At 45.2% G+C, this 17143-nt stretch overlaps 1 non-coding gene across 1 annotated transcript; it reads right to left on the bottom strand.

Moving 5' to 3' along the window:
* Positions 1–11729: 11729 nt before the first annotated feature.
* Positions 11730–11835, bottom strand: TRNAL-CAA (transfer RNA leucine (anticodon CAA)). The gene is made up of 2 exons: positions 11798–11835; positions 11730–11775 (listed from the first exon to the last, which is right to left on the bottom strand). It is a non-coding gene; the product is annotated as a tRNA-Leu (tRNA).
* Positions 11836–17143: the final 5308 nt, after the last annotated feature.

The following is a 17143-nucleotide window of genomic DNA, read 5'->3' as shown; positions in this document are numbered from 1 at the left end:
AACATCTCTTTGTCCAGTGGCCTTCCTGGCCACACCAGAAACAAGATCCTGGAGGCTCACAAGCTCTGGACCTGTTTTTGGTGTGATGAGACCCCTGTTCTGTCAGTCGTAGGGCCACTGCAAAGGCTTGGGTCTGTGGTGCTATCCTCCTCTCATGTTCTTCGTCACGGGTATTAAAGACTTTAAAGGCCATGGTTACCAGATCATGGAGTATAGTCTGGGGCCCCTCCTCTGCCTTTTTAAACTTATGTCTTATGTCCGGGGCTGACTGGGTAATAAAATGAGTAGCCAACACCGTGTAGGCGGGTATGTATAGAGAGAGCCTCGGTGAGCTGGCTAAGAAAACAGGCTGGGTTCTCAACAGGTCTCTGAGTAATCTCTCTCAGCTTATCATAATTAATGGACTTTTGAGTCATCTTATTCATACCTGCCACTAAATACCAGAGCATTCGGTCCCGCTGATTTCCCCTATGTTAGTATTATAATAGTCCCATTGGGGGTCTTTGAGAGGAACCGCCTCCATCCCAATTGGCTCGGCCTGATCCGTGTTATGTGCCTCGTTTGCACAATGTCGGGCTGTGGAGGTAACACAGTCATATTCCTCAGAGGTAAGAGTGGAGGTTAGGATAACATGTATATCATGCCAGGTAAGTTCATAGGCCCGAGTTAGGTAGTCAAACTCTTTGGTATAAACTGTGGGGATAGAGGAAAAAGAGCCCAGGCATTTCTCAATCTGGGATAACTCCCCTAGGGAAAAAGGGGCATGAACCTGGACAACCCCTTTTGCTCCCACAACCTCTCGGAGAGGGGCTACTAGTTGGGCCTGTGTTTGGGGTGGCCACTGGACCTTGGATCTGGTGACCGGAGGGCTAGAACCAACTGGGCTCTAAGGGCAGCACGGGCACATAAGATGGCAGCGGGGTGGGAACAGGAAGTGAAGGACAAGATGGTGGCAATGCCGGAAGAGGAGGATACAAATGGGGAACAGCAGGCGTGGGGAGGGATGTAGGGTCGGGAGAGAAAGGAGGTGGGTCTGTGCTGGGAGGAGTCTTTTCTGTGGCTTCCAGAACCGGAGGGTGGTAGGAGCCTGTTCCGGTGGGGAAAGAGGGTGGTGAAGGTGGAAGGAGAGGGGGAGGGGGTGGCACGAACACTGGAAGAGGAGAGGAGCAGGAAGACAGCATGGCTGAGAATGAAGGACCTAAACATGGCGGCAACACGTGTGAGGACAAGGGACTTAAAGATGGTGGCAGAGAGAGGGGGAGGGGAACACGGGCAGAGGGAGGGGGTAAACCGAGGTCCTCCGGCAGATCTGAAAAAGAGGAAGGACTGGGCAGAGTAAGCGGCTGACAATCCTTAACTGGAGATCGGGCCAGGAGAACCTGGTTTGTTGAACACTTAACATAAAGGTCAGGGCAGGAGCGCAATGTCCAAAAGGCCTGGACATACAGGACTTCAGACCACTTCCCAGTTCAGTGACAGAAGTTAGGTCGGTGAGGAGGCTAAAATTAAACGTTCCCTCTGGGGGTCAGTGAGATTGATTGTCTAGTGGATACTGGAGCCAAGTCTGAGAACAGAGTCTGACTCAGACCAGGTTCCATTTACGGATTTCCTCCACTATATCTAGGGTCACCAGATTGGATATGAGACACAGCAGAGGGGTCTGAGCCTTCGATTTAGAGTACTGGTTCCCCATGTCTGTTCCCCATTTCCCGGAGCCCCTAAACTGGTGAGCGCAGCATCCCAAACTCGCTCAGGTTAGGAGGAGACAGGGAAGTATTGTACTCTTCCCCGGAGATCTGGGAGCCTGGATGAGGGCGTCTCCTCTATCTCAGGACCAGGACCGGCATAATGCCTGGAGAACATGGACATAGCTACGATTTCTAAGTTAACCGAACCAAGTGGAGACAGGACTGGGAAAACAGACTCGGGGGAAGGAGGGACTCACCAAATCGCCGTCCTAGGTGCTGGGAGTAAGCGGAGGTGCTGGATCGGGGAAGGAAGGGTGGGAGCTACCGGTGGCCGGCTGGAGCCCTGCACACTATCTCCTTCCCGGGTTTCGGAACCAGATGTAAGGTAAAACCGAGCTGAAATGACCAGGCGAGGAGGCAACAAAGGAGCCAAAAGTTTAATAGGGCGCAATCCCAGGCTATGCTCGCAGGCCGGAGAAGTCGCGCCCAGTAGGGCAGGCAGTGAGTTTTAAAGAAGTTAGGGGGAGGGAGAACAGAGGTCTACAGTGGCATGAGGATTGGCTAGCCTAAGGCACATGTCATTGGCCTTTACAGTAGACAAAGGACTAGAAAGTTACTCCTCCTTTTCTAGGTTGGGAGGTGGCAGCAGTCGGGGATTTTGGTGCGTTATCAGGCCGGAATCTGTTGGTCTCTTCCTGATTAGGCCGGGGTTGGGGGCTTTGCTGACCCCTTTCCTTTTCTGGTGAGGGCTGAGCTCCTCCCTCATGCTCACCCCTCCCTCTGGTGCCTCCAGCCTTACGCTCAGGATTATAAAGCAAAGACTACAAGGTCAAACTTTTTGTGTTAGAGCCCCTGCTAATCTCTCTAGCTTTCTTCCTTCCTACAACCTTGTAACAAACTTTCAAAAAATCATTTTGAACTGCTTTAAGTCTTTCTAGGCCTTTGTACATGCTGTTCCCTCTGCTTAAATCAGACTCCCCACTCACTACCCAGACTCCTTTCCTCATTTTCTCATTATACTGAAGCCTTAATTTATCAAGCACTTTATGGAAGCTTTTTCTTCTGCCTCTCCTAGCACTTGTCATGATGTCTTACAATTGCCTGCATGATGGTTGCTTGCCTCAGGGAGTTCACCTTCTGTTTTCTCAAGGAATTAAGTAACACTGGGAGGCTGGACTCTCCTTGGAAGTTGCTGAAGAAAAGAGACTTCATAAGCATTTCCTGTAAGCCACTTTATAGATAAATGCCATTTTACTTTGAAGAGGAAGAGGAGTGAGAAGTGGGAAATTCCTTTGCTTTTATGAGAGCTTTGCACAAGATAGTTAACTCTTATTGCACTACAGAATCACAAATGCGAACAGAACACCGTAGGGAGAAGTAGGGTAGATCCAGACATACAGGTTGAATTCTGAAAAAGAAACCACATCTTCCTTAATTATATATTTTTCTTCCTGAGTCAAATATTTGACACATATTCATTTTTATTTGCATGAGAGTCATAATTTAATCTTTCTTTTTCTTTTTAAGTATACTTTAATAATTGGGAAATATGACCTATGTGGCAGAAACAAAATATCAACTTTGTGACTGGTAAATGTAGATTGAAGAACTTGGTTCGAATCCGAAGCTAATACGGTCTTTTTCTACTCTTTCTTCCAATGTCTAAACCTGAAACCCAGTAGACATACTCACCTAGCAGCTCTGTGAAGGTACAGATACCTCTAAAAACCACCAATGCAAAGGACTAGGGAGATCACAGAAACAGAGCTGAATATTAATATCATCCAAAAGAGAAATATGGATCAAAGAAGGTAAACACTCTTACACTATTCAGATTTCTCTTCCTATTGGGAGGAAAAGGAGAGAGTGAATGAAGTGCTGAAGTATTTTCCCAATAATTCTAAGAGGTACTTGTGAAACAGGAAGAGGAAAGTTCCTCATAACCACAGTTTTGCAAAAATTCTGTAATCATGTTTTTTGTTTTTTGTAACTAAGAACAACCTTTTAAAATCCAATATTCCAATTATGTGAAAAGTCATTTATGACAGCATCCTTATTTGCTTTTCTTCTAGGAATTTCCAGGGGAAAGTGCTGCTAGTTCTTCTCCTTCATACTACCTTCTTGTCTTTTTCTATCTCTTGCAGTTCTTCAGCAGAAACTACAAATTCTGCACTTTTTGGAAATATACTTGTCTGCTTCTCTGAAAATGATTTTTTGAGGGTGGTGGATATGATAGGGAAAAATTTACAAGGACAGCAATCTAGTCCAGGTGGTTCCCTTCTGCTGCTCTTCTTAGCAAAGACAACAGAAACTCCCTTAACTTCCCTGTCCCCTTCACTCCCTGCTCTGCTAGGCACTTACTCCCTAACCTCACTCTGTAAATTTACTCCCCCTTGCTTGCTCAAGTGCTGTGCACATACAAATGTTGCAGATACGGAAGCAGAAAGATATATATTGCTCCCCTTGCCTTTGTTCAGGATTCAGACCATGGTGTTAGGGTCCAGGACTTCGGGGTTTCCCCAGAGAGCAAACCACACAGATGCGGAGATGTAAATCCAAGCAAAGTCTTTATTCAGCCAGCTAGCTGGGGCTGACAGCACCTCCCCTGACACGCAGGCCAAGTCCGAGCTGCCGACCCCCAGGCAACTTTAGGTAGGGATTATATAGAGTTTTCACAGCCGTTGCACCAAAGCCCGTGCATTTCTACAACCAATAATTTTAAAACACATTCCATATTTTAACCATTGGAGTTGAAATGAGAACGCCCCGGTTACCTAACCGCTTCCCGTAATCTCTAGCTCACACAAGCATGTCTTCGTGACTTATCACGGGTTATGACCTGAGGCTACTGCCCACCTCTGGTTATCTAACTTAGGGCAGGCGTGTTAGCTTCCGGTAGTTTCTACAAAAACTGGGTGGCTCTTGCTCTGGGGTTTAGCTAGGTTTTATTACTTCTTTTCCTGACTTTTGATGTTATTTGCACTTCTTTACATTTACCCCCTTTTCTTGATCAGACTGAGGAATCTTCCACAGTGGCACCTAGGGCCTGATACTTTTGACGAAGGACCAGAAGTTGGACGGTGTTAATCCTCTCCCGTACAAACCTAAGCAGCCTGTTTATTATGCACAGACCGATTGTAAGCAACAACAGCAGGATGACTAATGGCCCCGCAATGGCCGAGAGGAGGGTAGCGAACCAAGGCTTGTATTTGAACCAAGACTCAAACCAGCTTTCGTTACTTTCACATTCTTTACGCCTCTTCTCTAGATCTGTTTTTAGTTTGGCTAAGGAATCTCTGACTGCACCTGTCTTATCTACATAGAAACAGCACTCTTCCTTTAGGGTTGCACACAGTCCACCTTCCTTTAAGAACAAGAGGTCCAGGCCCCTTCGGTTTTGTAGGACCACCTCTGACAGGGTGATTGCTCCAGGTCTGATACTGACTGTTGGAGTTGTTCTAGGTCCCTGTTGACTGCCAGCCTCAGAGCTGTGAGCCTTTTTCCCGAGTTACAAGGGCTGCGACCCCAGTGCCTGCCCCTGGTATCCCTAGGGAGAAGAGGGTCCCAATGGTCAGGGCGGCAACAACCTCCCTCTTGCTATGGTGGGGGCTCGGCCTTTCTTCCCAATAAGAAAGTAGAGATTCATGAGAATGATACATTAGGCGAGGTAGAATGGTCACCAGCAAACAAAAATCACTGTTAGCATTGAACACAGAGGTGGATACGGCCTGTCTTTGAGCAGAGCCACCAGCCCGAGGAGGGTATAATCCACTTTTCCTGCTCGTATGTGGTGTTAGCGTAGGAAGAGCATAACTGGCCCTGGGCCGTCGAAACTGTGCCTACACACGTACCAGCGACTGAAACCTGAGCGATCGTAAGTCCCCACGGTTTCCCGTCCCAGTAAGTGGGATGGGAGTTGCTGATAGTGTAGGAGCCATTTATCCCGATTGCCTCATAGAAGGGGGGTGAACCTGGGTAGCATAGCCAACAGGGATCGGTGAGGGAGGGAGTGGTGTGGTTAAGAGTCTCTGCTACTGCCTGCACCATTACCCACATGGGGTTATCTGACCCGGAGGGACTCAGACCTGGTCCTCTTGTGGGCTCTGGAATCAGGGCTACAGCACCTACTGGAACCAGGGCTATGGCTACCAGCAGGGCTACGGGCCAGGCTATGGCGGCTCCGACTACTCGCCCCATGGCTATTATGGCTACGGCCCCGGCTACTACTACAGGTGGGTCCGAGGCATGCGTTCCGGCAGTTGGCCAGTGGATGTGGCCGTCGGTGCCCACCAGGGCTCCCCTCGGGGAGCTGAGCCGGGCGTGAGGCGCAGGCGTACGTCCGGTCGACATTTTCTCGTCCCTTTGGCCCAGGTCCTTGTTCTGATTTGAAGGTTTCTGGGGATGTATAACTGGTTGCTGGAGACGTACATCCGGGTTGGGCCCTATGAAGATGCTGCTGGGAGTTGACACGGCTAATTTGATGGTGAGGGTTGAGCCTTCATGCCCCCCATATTTATAATACCCTAACCCCCATGTTAGTCCATTTATACAGCACGATACCTCAGTATTTTTGCCCATCTCAGTGAATTGAACTCTTACCCAATCCTGGTCCCTTCTGTCACAAGCCTTGTCCTTGTAAAGGGCCATAGGCATGTGATGAGGGATGCCCTGGTTGACATAAGAAAATTTGACAGCATCCTTTTTTGTAACTGGCCATCTCCAATCCCCATCGTTTGAGGTTACACAGTCCCATTTGGCACAGCAGAAGTCTCTCTCCCACCCACATGACTTTCCTTTACCTGTTTCTGGGCAAGCATAAAATCCGTGGGAGCGAGCCAAGTTTGGAGGGACGGTTCGGTAACCGTGGTTGATCCGTTGAAGACAGTAAAACAGGTCAGGCCACCAGGTTCCAAGTGGCGCAGTGTACTCTGTGGTGCTGATGACCTCCCCAGTTCCACCATTAACCAGCATCCAGGTCAGGTCCCATGGCTGATGGGGGTTGGTGCCTTCAAGCCGGGGAATGATGCCTGCCCCAGCTCCACAGATATGGTTCCCTTGAAGGTCCACATTAAGGCACTTATCAGCAGTATCTCCTTCATCTTCGGCTTAGGTGTAGTTTTAGGGGGTTTACAGGATGCTGCTGCACCTTCCACTCTGAGGTATTCTGAGGTAGAGCCTTCCAAACGTGGGTGTAGCGCACCCATGGAGCGATACCATCAACCTTGAGAGCAGTGGGGGTGGTAAACAATACAACATAAGGACCCTTCCACCTGCGTTCGAGAGTCCTTACCTGGTGTCTCTTGACCCACACCATATCCCCTGGGACTATGCCATGTTCCGGGCTCAGAATGTTTCCGCCCTCGTAATATGCTCTGATCAGGGGCCAGATTTTCTGCTGCACTTTAGCAAGAGCTTGCAACACATTCAGATAGTCAGGGGCTGGATCCTCTGCACCGGGAAGCTGCACTCCCCGAGTTATGCGTGGAGGGGCCCCATACATTATCTCAAATGGAGTTAAACCATGTACATAGGGGGAGTTCCGAGCGCGGAAGATGGTTAAGGGAAGGAGGGTCACCCAGTCCCCGCCAGTCTCTAATACCAATTTAGAAAGGGTCTCCTTCAAGGTCTGATTCATTCTCTCTACCTGCCCAGAGCTTTGTGGGTTGTAAGCACAATGTAACTTCCAATCTACCCCCAAAGCCAGGGCTAGTCCCTGCAGGATTTTGCTAACGAAAGCTCGGCCATTATCGGAACCTATGGCTTCAGAGACCCCATATCTGGGGATGATCTCTTCAATTATTATTTTGCTACCACCTGGCTGGTTTCATGCTTGGTTGGAAAAGCCTCCACCCACCCTCAGAAGGTATCCACCATAACCAGCATCAGAGTCTGGTGGTAGACCCGGAGACGCTCCCTACCTTCTGCAGTCCTGAAGTCCCAATTCGGGCGCGCAAGTGGGAACGCCTCATCGATGATGGGCTGGAGGGTAGTGGGTCTTCCATTTTCTCCGAGGACATTTTTCCTGGCGTCATTGAGGATACGCTCTTGCTCTTCTGTTGTGAAGAGGGTGCGGAGCAATCGCTGGCAGTCGTCCCATGTGGGAAAATGGGTAAACATAATGGACTCCACCAGACCTATAAGACACTTGGGGTCCTCCGAGAAGGGAGGGTTCTGAGTCCTCCATTTATAGAGGTCACTAGATGAAAAGGGCCAGTACTAATATTGTAGAGCTCCGTCCGGACTGCCTGCACCGATGGCACGCACAGGCAGGACCGGCACTGCTCCTTCTGAGGTGGAGGAGGGAGCCTCCCCTTCTTGTTCCCTGACCCCCTGAGGCCTTAACTGCATTCCTCCCGCTATTCCTGGCCTCCTGCCCTCTTTTGCTGGAGAACCTGGAAAAGCTGCGGCCATTCCTCCCGCTCTCCCTGGCCTCCTGTCTTCTCTTGCTGAAGAATCTGGAGAAGCTGCAGCCGCCTGGTCCCTGCTGGGCTCCCCAACCTCGTTTTCTACCCCCTCGGCAGCTTCACCCCCTCCCTTCCATGGAGCCGCATACGGGGGTGGTCGCTCAATCGACAGAGGGAGGTAGAGGGGAGAACTGTCAGGGAGAACAGGCGGCGCACTCGGGCGCACAGGGTTTCTAGCCCTGCAATCAGAGGGTTTTAATTCTTCCTGGGCAACTAGGACGGAGGTCTTTAGTGGGTCGGTGTGAGGTTTCCCCACCATGAGGGGCCTCAGCCAGGAAGGAGGATTCTCAGCCAGGTTTTCCCAGACAAGGATATAGGGAAATTGGTCAGGGTGGCCCTCAGGGTCTGGCCGGGAGATAATGGCCTTGACTTTGCCGATAAGGTCCAGGGAAAGAGACCCCTGGGTCGGCCAGCCTACTCCAAAGGAAGGCCACTCGGCTGAGCAAAAGGTGTCGAGCTTGCCTTTCTTGATGCCAAGGCCCATATTTAAGGCCCGTTCCTTGACCTTCGGGAAATGGGAAAGGATCAGACCTCTAGGAGTAGCCTGAGTCTGGTCCATAGTGAAAATTACGAGGAAGACAAAGGGGAAGGATAGAGATGCCACTTAAAACAAGATGACTGGTGTATGTGCTTGTGAACGGGTGCCTGTTTTTGCACAATTTTTTTCTTCTGCGGGGGACGCGAATTTATCTGGGATTCGCAGCTGTGAACCCCTTATCCTGTCACGGGAGTCTTCTAGCGGCGGGCGCCCTAGTGGCTCTTAGTTGCCTGACCCGTGCCCGCAGGGAATGATTTAGTGGCAGAAAGGAGCAACGGAAAGAACAGGAGAACCTCAGAATAGGGGAAACTTAAAATGAAAAGCGCAGAAAGAAATATAAACCGAAACCAAAACACAATAAAACAATCAACGATAACACTACACACACACACCACATCTGATCGCACTCGCTCGGAGCGGTCCTTCTCTCACCCTGGTGCACACCACACTCACCACTTTCAGGATCCTCAAAAACTCTCGTGACTCTCCCGAAAGGCGTCCACTCAGACTGCCGCAGGGTGATGAGCTCCATCTTTTCCTCCTCCGGCGCCAGGTTCCTGCCGATCGGACTTGCCTTCCTAAGGCCGAGTCACTTGGACCCTAGGGCCAGGATTGGTTACCTGGGCTTCACCCAGGGTCGCTAACCTGGGGGTAATCTTGGGACTACCAACCCAGACTTCCTCACTTGGGATCACTAACCCGAGACCAGACACGGGATGGCGACTCCCGTTTTACAGTGGATTTATGCAGACACGAGGGGGCGACCTTCGAATTACACTGCCCCATCCGGACAATTAGACCTTGCCTCCAGCCGTCCTTTGTTCTCAGGGAAGCCGCTCGGATCCCGGACGAGCCCCCAAAGTGTTAGGGTCCAGGACTCCGGGGTTTCCCCAGAGAGCAAACCACACGGATGCGGAGATGTAAATCCAAGCAAAGCCTTTATTCAGCCAGCTAGCTGGGGCCGACAGCACCTCCCCTGACACGCAGGCTGAGTCCGAGCTGCCGACCCCCAGGCAACTTTAGGTAGGGATTATATAGAGTTTTCACAGCCGTTGCACCGAAGCCCGCGCATTTCTACAACCAATAATTTTAAAAAACATTCTATATTTTAACCAATGGAGTTGAAACGAGAGCGCCACGGTTACCTAACCGCTTCCCGTAATTTCTAGCTCACACAAGCATGTCTTCCTGACTTATCACGGTTTATGTCCCGAGGCTACTGCCCACCTCTGGTTATCTAACTTAGGGCAGGTGTGTTAGCTTCGGGTAGTTTCTACGAAAACTGGGTGGCTCTTGCTCTGGGGTTTAGCTAGGTTTTATTAGTTCTTTTTCCTGACTTCTGATGCTCTTTGCACTTCTTTACAATGGGAGATTATGGCCCCTCTGAGTCTGCTGGTGCAAAATAAACCTCAACACTCCAAGACTTCCAAGTGCCGTTTGGTTCTTTCATCAGTGATCCAGTCCAGGTTTTTCCAGTATTTTCTGTAACATATATATGCATGATATATTATACCCTGTGCAGTTATATATTTAATAATAGAAATCGTGAGAACTCCTTTGATTTCTTTTCCTTAAGCTTTCATATTTCATTTCATATTTCACCTAACCACAGCTAATTTAAAAACTGCAGAGAGCTGAGACTTTGGTAGTGCTTGAAACCATTTGATTCCAGCTATCTGAATTCAGCATGTGGCCTCTCACATGGAACAACTGAGTCTTATCCATGATGAATGTCTCCTGAGAATTCTTGTCAAATGAATCAGCTTTCTTTTTACCTGCCCAGTCTCTCACATTTTGACTATTAGGATAAAATCAGTAAACAAATGAGTACAGTCATGAGTGGTCATAATGATAGAGAAATATATAGGCATTGAGATATGTATGAGTCTTCAAAAGCTGTCATTAAACATGTAGTGTCAAGCCCAGATGTATATTCTCCTGAGAGATATGGAAATCTTGGAAGGTGGTATTCCTGGGGCAGAAACAAAGCCATTTAATTGTAATAGTAGCTTCACAAGTCCAGAAATTTATTCTATTGTACTAAAATATAATTTTTTATCCTATTCTGTTCTATTCTATCCTATGCTATATTTTTACAGCAAAGGGCTGCACCCCCCGGCACTTAGTAGGTACTCATTAATATTTGTTAGATGAGAGATAATTAGAAATATCCTAAATGTTTAGCAGAAAAAAGGAGTGAATAAATGAAGGATCTAATTTGCGATATTTACTTTGTAAGGAAAAAGAATTAAATGTTCATATGAAAAGAGCCCAAAGTATATTAAATGAAAAATGTGTCATCTAATGGTGCTGGGTATGAACAAATTTGTATGAAACATACAAATTATTTATGAATATATGTATACATGACGGTAGAGAAAATATACTGTAAGAAATACAATCGAGTATTGATGGTGGTCACATTTGGAGCGAAGTATAGCTTTCACATTTTACTTATGAATTAAAATGGTACTCAATTTTGACTGAGGAGACAAATAAAAAATTATCATATTCCAGTGTGAGTATAAACCTAATTTACAAAGGAAATGTTTGGGAACTAATTCCATGATTTCTGAAAATGGAGAACAGAGAAGAGGATCTGTGTAGAGACAGCACTGCCACGAGCCAGACAGAAGTGGGATTGGTGGGAACGTGTTATCGGAAATATTCTGTGAAGCGTCTGGGTGTGGGGCAAAGCGGACTAGTAACGAAAACAAGAGGAAGAAAACCAGACCACCGACTCTTTTCTATACCACCACAAGAGAGGAAAGCATTTCCCGGGTCCCGAGTCTCGCGATTTCCTTATTTTCTCGCGATGTCTCAGAGAGGTGAACCTCTAGTAATTTCCGTTGTTTATTGAGTTTTTGCCCCAAGTCTCGCGGCTTCCAAGAAATATCGCGATCCCTTAGCTTTTAGTGCTTTCGGTAACCAGTCCCTGTGAGAAAAATTTAAGTCAATTTTTAAAACAACTGCTTGTCAAGTTTTTAAAGCAGACTGCTTAAATTTATATATTTACGAAACTCAGCGATAAAATCTTCGTGTCAGAAGTGGGATTCGAACCCACGCCTCCATTCGGAGACCAGAATCCCCAGCGCGGGGAAGCAGAGCTTGAGTCTGGCGCCTTAGACCACTCGGCCATCCTGACACAGTGAAGAGGAGTGGAAATTTTACTCTAAAATAGATATTAAGGAGCAATGTATCTGTGACGTATGTTTAAATATTGTGTTAGGATCCTGGGTAACCGCCACAGAAGAAAAAACCACCTGTGAAATGAACAGGAAAACTTCAGGAAGAGAAAAAACGTTCATACATAGAACTGGACACAGGTTTCATGAGCCTTACAACTGTGACTCCCATATTGAAAAGGTGATGCAAACATTCCCCGTGCTCAGACAGCCCTTATTTCGGGAGGGAAAGTAGGGAGGAACTTCATTTTGCCTAGGACCTCTGCTCGGCTTCCCAGCCTCGAATTCTCCCCGAAATCTTGAGCGTGGTTAACCTCGCTCTAGGGTTTCTTTCTTTTGAAGGTAGTGAGGAACGGCCACAGTCTAACAGAAGACCCCGATTCTTTGGCATGGCCCCTTTTATGTCCTCTTTTTAGGTTCCTTTTCATCCCAGAACGGCCTTGCCACTCGCTAAGAATCTCTTTTGGGATCCGAAAGTGACAGCCGGGAAGCAACCTGGGGAAGTCCGTGTAGGGCACGACGGCTCCCGCCCGTGCAAGCTGAATAAGGGCGCGTCTCTGGGGGAGGGACTGACTTGTCTCTGGTCCAGAGAAACGCCCTGAGCGACATGCTGGCCTCCCGACCTTCCTGATCACTTTCAGACGTTCTAGATTAAAAATCGCCATGGCGTGGTCGGGAATAACAGTGGTGATTTTTAGGGGAATGGCAGAGTGAGAATAAGAAGGACGCCACATTTCCTGACTCGGACTTTTCCAGCTGTTTTTCAGTTTTGCGCAAAATAATGAGCTCTGAGTCTGGAGTACCGGAGGTCACATGTTTTAACGAAGCCTTGAGACTAAACAATAATTATTCCTCCAACTAGACCGAGAGCCCTTAAGGGGTCAGGACAGCTGTGCGAAAATAACTAGCTGGCCTAATGCCTGCCTAGTAAGATGCCTGGCATACATGGTAGGAGCTCAATAAATGTAGTTGACTCATTTGTTTCAACTGCTGTACTTTTAGGCTGTTAAATTCAGAGAGCAGAGACATATATTTGGGGATTTTTAAGGAGATTTTGTCCCAACAGGTTATTTTCTGTATTTATTAACACACACGTTCTCCTTTTTCTTTCTGTAAGGCAAAAGTTAAGTCTCTTCTGTATGAAGAGAAATAACTTGTGTTTTTGTAGGCCCTTACATTTCCACACACCCTTGGTTTCATATCCAATTTTTGGTAAGGAGAGAAATCTGGAGTGAAAAGTATGGGGAACAATAGTTTCCTAATCTCTCTCTCTTCAAGACAGAGGTTTGCTATATTTTGTTTCGTAAAAGATTGTTCTATTGGAAGGGAAATTGTCTCTGATGTGATTCCTGACATGGCAATTGTAACCTTTTCCAAATTGATAATTACTATCACTGTTTTTTTTCACTAACGGCAATGTATTGCAGATACTGAGTATCAAAGCAGTATTGTTAAACACTGGATTACTTCTTTTTCATTTTCATGAGCAATGCTCTGAATATCCTTGTGTAAATACTTTCAAATATCCATTCACTATTTCCTTAAATTTCTAGAAGTGAAATCACTAGGTCAAAGTTTACCCAGGTTTAAAAGCTTTTGATACATACTGTCCATATGTCTGCCAAAATACCTGAAGCAATTAAAATAACCCAAGGGTGATCACATGAAATACAAGAAAACATTTTAATGGGTGAAAAATGGCAAGGCATGTTATACAGATTAGTGAGATTCAACATCAATGCTTAAATGATTTTTGTATTTCTTCCTCAGTAAGTTGCTTACCAAATTTTTATTGCGGTGTTTTCTTCCCTGTTGATTTCCAAGCTCATTATGTGAAAGATAAACCCTTGTGATAATTTCTACTTACCAAATATCCAGGCAGAATTTCCTTTTACTAACAAGAATCTCATTAAGTCCCTTGCACATTAAATCAATTTTAATCTCATAGAAACTATGAGCTGTAATATTAACAAGGTTCTCATGTCAAACAAGGCCCATGTTTAGTGTCCTTGTAATGTTATGCTATACATTTACTTTGATTCCTGGTCAATTTTTGGCCTATCCTTATTTTTCTTCCTTAAGGCATGTTAAATTCCTGTTACCTTGATTTCATTTTGTTTTAAATGTCTTTAAGTCCTTTCTGGCATAAAGTGAGGTATAATTAAATACATAAATATTTCTTACTATGTACTAACAATATCTACTGTGCAATAGAAGTCCCCAGAGGCCACAGTATATTTTCATGAAAACACCTACAAGGACTCTGAAAGGCTAAATTTTAAAGGGTAGATGGGACAAAAAAGAAAACAAGCTGACAGTGGTAGTCTACACCAATTTAAAAATCAGGGTTTAATTTCCAACCTTGAAATGCATCTCTTCACTATTTTATGTGACTCATAAGAAACATCTGATTCTATTGATATGCCCAACATTTACTTTAGAACAACAGGGATGGGATGGAAATTGAGATGAGAATGTATTTGAAATACGATTGACCATAAATTGATATTCAAAGTTGGGAGATGACATGGTGGGAAGGTAAGGGTTTACTGTTTATTTTCTTCATTTGTGTGTGTGCTTAAAGGTTTCCATAGTGAAGTTCAATAAGGGAGAATGGCTGGATCACCCATAATCTTGTCAAAAGCATCTATTGGTATTTTGGTATATTTCTTCCCAGTTTTTTAAAAAAATGTGTAGGTTGAAAAACGTTTACTTTGCTACACTGAAAAAAATTTTCTTCTTCTGTACATTTTTCTTGTGTATCACAAATTCCAAATGTCATTTGGTAATTATATCCATTCCTATTATCCAAGCAAATACTGAAAGAGAAATCTAGGAAAGATATGATGTACTTCAAGAGGTTGACCTACAAAATGCCCTGGTTACATTTCAAACTTCAAACGCAAAATGAAGACAACAAATAAGCCAGATCTGAGAAAGTTACCCTTTCTCTCCAATAGGGAAAAAGTATGTTAAACTTATGCCAATGCTGTCATATTCAAGTACTGTTTGCACAGTACGAAATCTAAACTCCTTCATTAACATCATAGAGAAGCCAGTTCTACAATAATCTATATGGGTTGGTAGGGTTTTCTTATTCTTTGTAGAGACCTCACACAGAATTACTGGGTTAAAGGTGTGGGCTTCAGTGACTTAATTACATAATCAAGTAAACATTTATTGCAGTTCCAAATTAGTGGGTACCAACCTTTCAGCCTCAGCATCAAGGGCACTAAGGAAGAAATGAAGACCTAGGATTTCCGCTTCCTCTTAGACCATTAGGGTCCACACTGAGGTCTCCTACAGCACACAATGCCCCACTTACCCACACATTTTCTTTTTGTTATGCTCTGCTTCTTTTTCATGTTATTTTTCTCCTAATTGACTTTATTAACTTTTCTAACTACAGAAGCCATGCTTTTTCATATCTCTTCAAAAGTCAAGTTCAGCTGGGGCACCCAACATTGGTTAATCATGTATTGAATCAATGAATCATTGTCTTTCATTTATTAAGAGGCAACCCATCCACGATTAGTAAACAAAAAACCCGAGTTATTTTTTATTATGCTGAGAGATGTGTGATTTCCATCTACACTTTTTGGTTGGAATCACAGGTAACTGAAGACATTCATAATGGCTCATTACCACAGCCATTTGCTCTTAAATGCATAACACCTGTTGAGTGTTAGGCAGCTATCACATGTACTCTCTCATCTTCTCCATTGTACATTCTGGAGAGCAGAGACCATGTTCAGTTTCTTTCTATTCTTTGAAGGTATCTCTTCCAGGCCTTGTCTGCTCTTGGTGTAGATGCTCTTTTCTGCCTACCAGGCCAGTACCAGAAAAAACAAGAACAGCTTAAGATACACACACATTTTCCTGGGCTAACAAGAGAACTAAAGAATGAATATTTGTTGAAGCCTAATGTGTATCAGTAACTTCAGATATTCTAAGGAAAGAACTAGAGATGCCAAAAGAATGCTACTTGGACCCAATTGCTTAAGGGGCCCAAGTACTGATTCAGTAAATTCAAATGTTGCTTATGATTCAGTAAATTCAAATGTTGCTTATCTTTCTGCAGATGAGTAAATTTAGAATTGTTTACAAGTTAACCTCATCCAAAATGCCGGTTTTTTAAAAAACTAAAAATTTACGTAAATACCTATAAACTTCCCCACCCACAAGAACCAGAAGATACCCGGTAACACACATCAACATATGCCCTCCTCCTCTATCCTATTTTCCCACATACTCCATTGGTAATCATGGTCCTTTTGTTCATATTAAGAGGGCATTGTAAGGTATATAGTCTTCTGAGACTTTTTTCACTCAGCATTGTTAGTAACATTCACTCTTGTAGTACATCCCCATTCAAATAGGAAATTTTACTGAATCCAACAAAGTTGCATGTTATCACTGCTCCTGCTGCTGCTGCTGTTAATACAAATGCGTCAAGATGTCTGTTAAAGCACTGGGTCTGCTGGGGACTAAAGGAGACCCAGTGTGAAACCCTCCAAGTTGACCCAGACACTGCTCCATCACTCCAACAGCAAGGACCAGGAGTCCATTCCAGGACACATTTTCTTGGACTGGTACAAGCAAAGTGCTCTCTTTGTGGATCCTTATTCTTCTTCCCTGCCTCAGTGGAATAAGTGAAACTGGAAAGCAATTTTGATTGGGTCTTTTCACCCAACTTTCCAGTTGCAGATGTTAAAGGCAAGTATCCCAGGCCAAGGGACTGGCACTCCAAGGCTTCCACTCTCTGCTTAGCCTTCCCTTATGAAAAAGAATAATCCATATATATTGTGGAGCAGGATATGACATATGTGGTCATGTGTTCCATCTCAGTTTGAATCCTGGCTCTGCTGCTTCCTAGCTGTGCACCTTAGATAAGTCATTTATCCTCTCTGTGCTTGTTTTCTCATCTGTAAAATAAGGGTAATAGTATCTACTTTGTAGGATTGTTATGAGCCTTAAAATAAATTCTTGTGCATAAAGTACTTCATACTATGTATGAAAGCACTGCTTCATGTATGTTAACAGCATTTTACACACATATCATATACACACACACACATATATGTATATATATATATAAAATCCTATGTATTTACATCCAAGAGTATTTAGCAAAAGTTAACCTAGCATCACGGGAGCCCCTAGTTATATTATTTCCCTTAAAAGCTGATGGATGAATAAATGAATAAACAAATGATGAATCATCAATTATGGTCTTCAGCCATGGAACCTTGTTGCTAGGTTCAGGAC

Source organism: Manis pentadactyla, chromosome 16, assembly GCF_030020395.1.
Source record: "Manis pentadactyla isolate mManPen7 chromosome 16, mManPen7.hap1, whole genome shotgun sequence".
Taxonomy (NCBI): domain Eukaryota; kingdom Metazoa; phylum Chordata; class Mammalia; order Pholidota; family Manidae; genus Manis; species Manis pentadactyla.
This window is presented reverse-complemented; position numbering and strand designations above follow the sequence as displayed.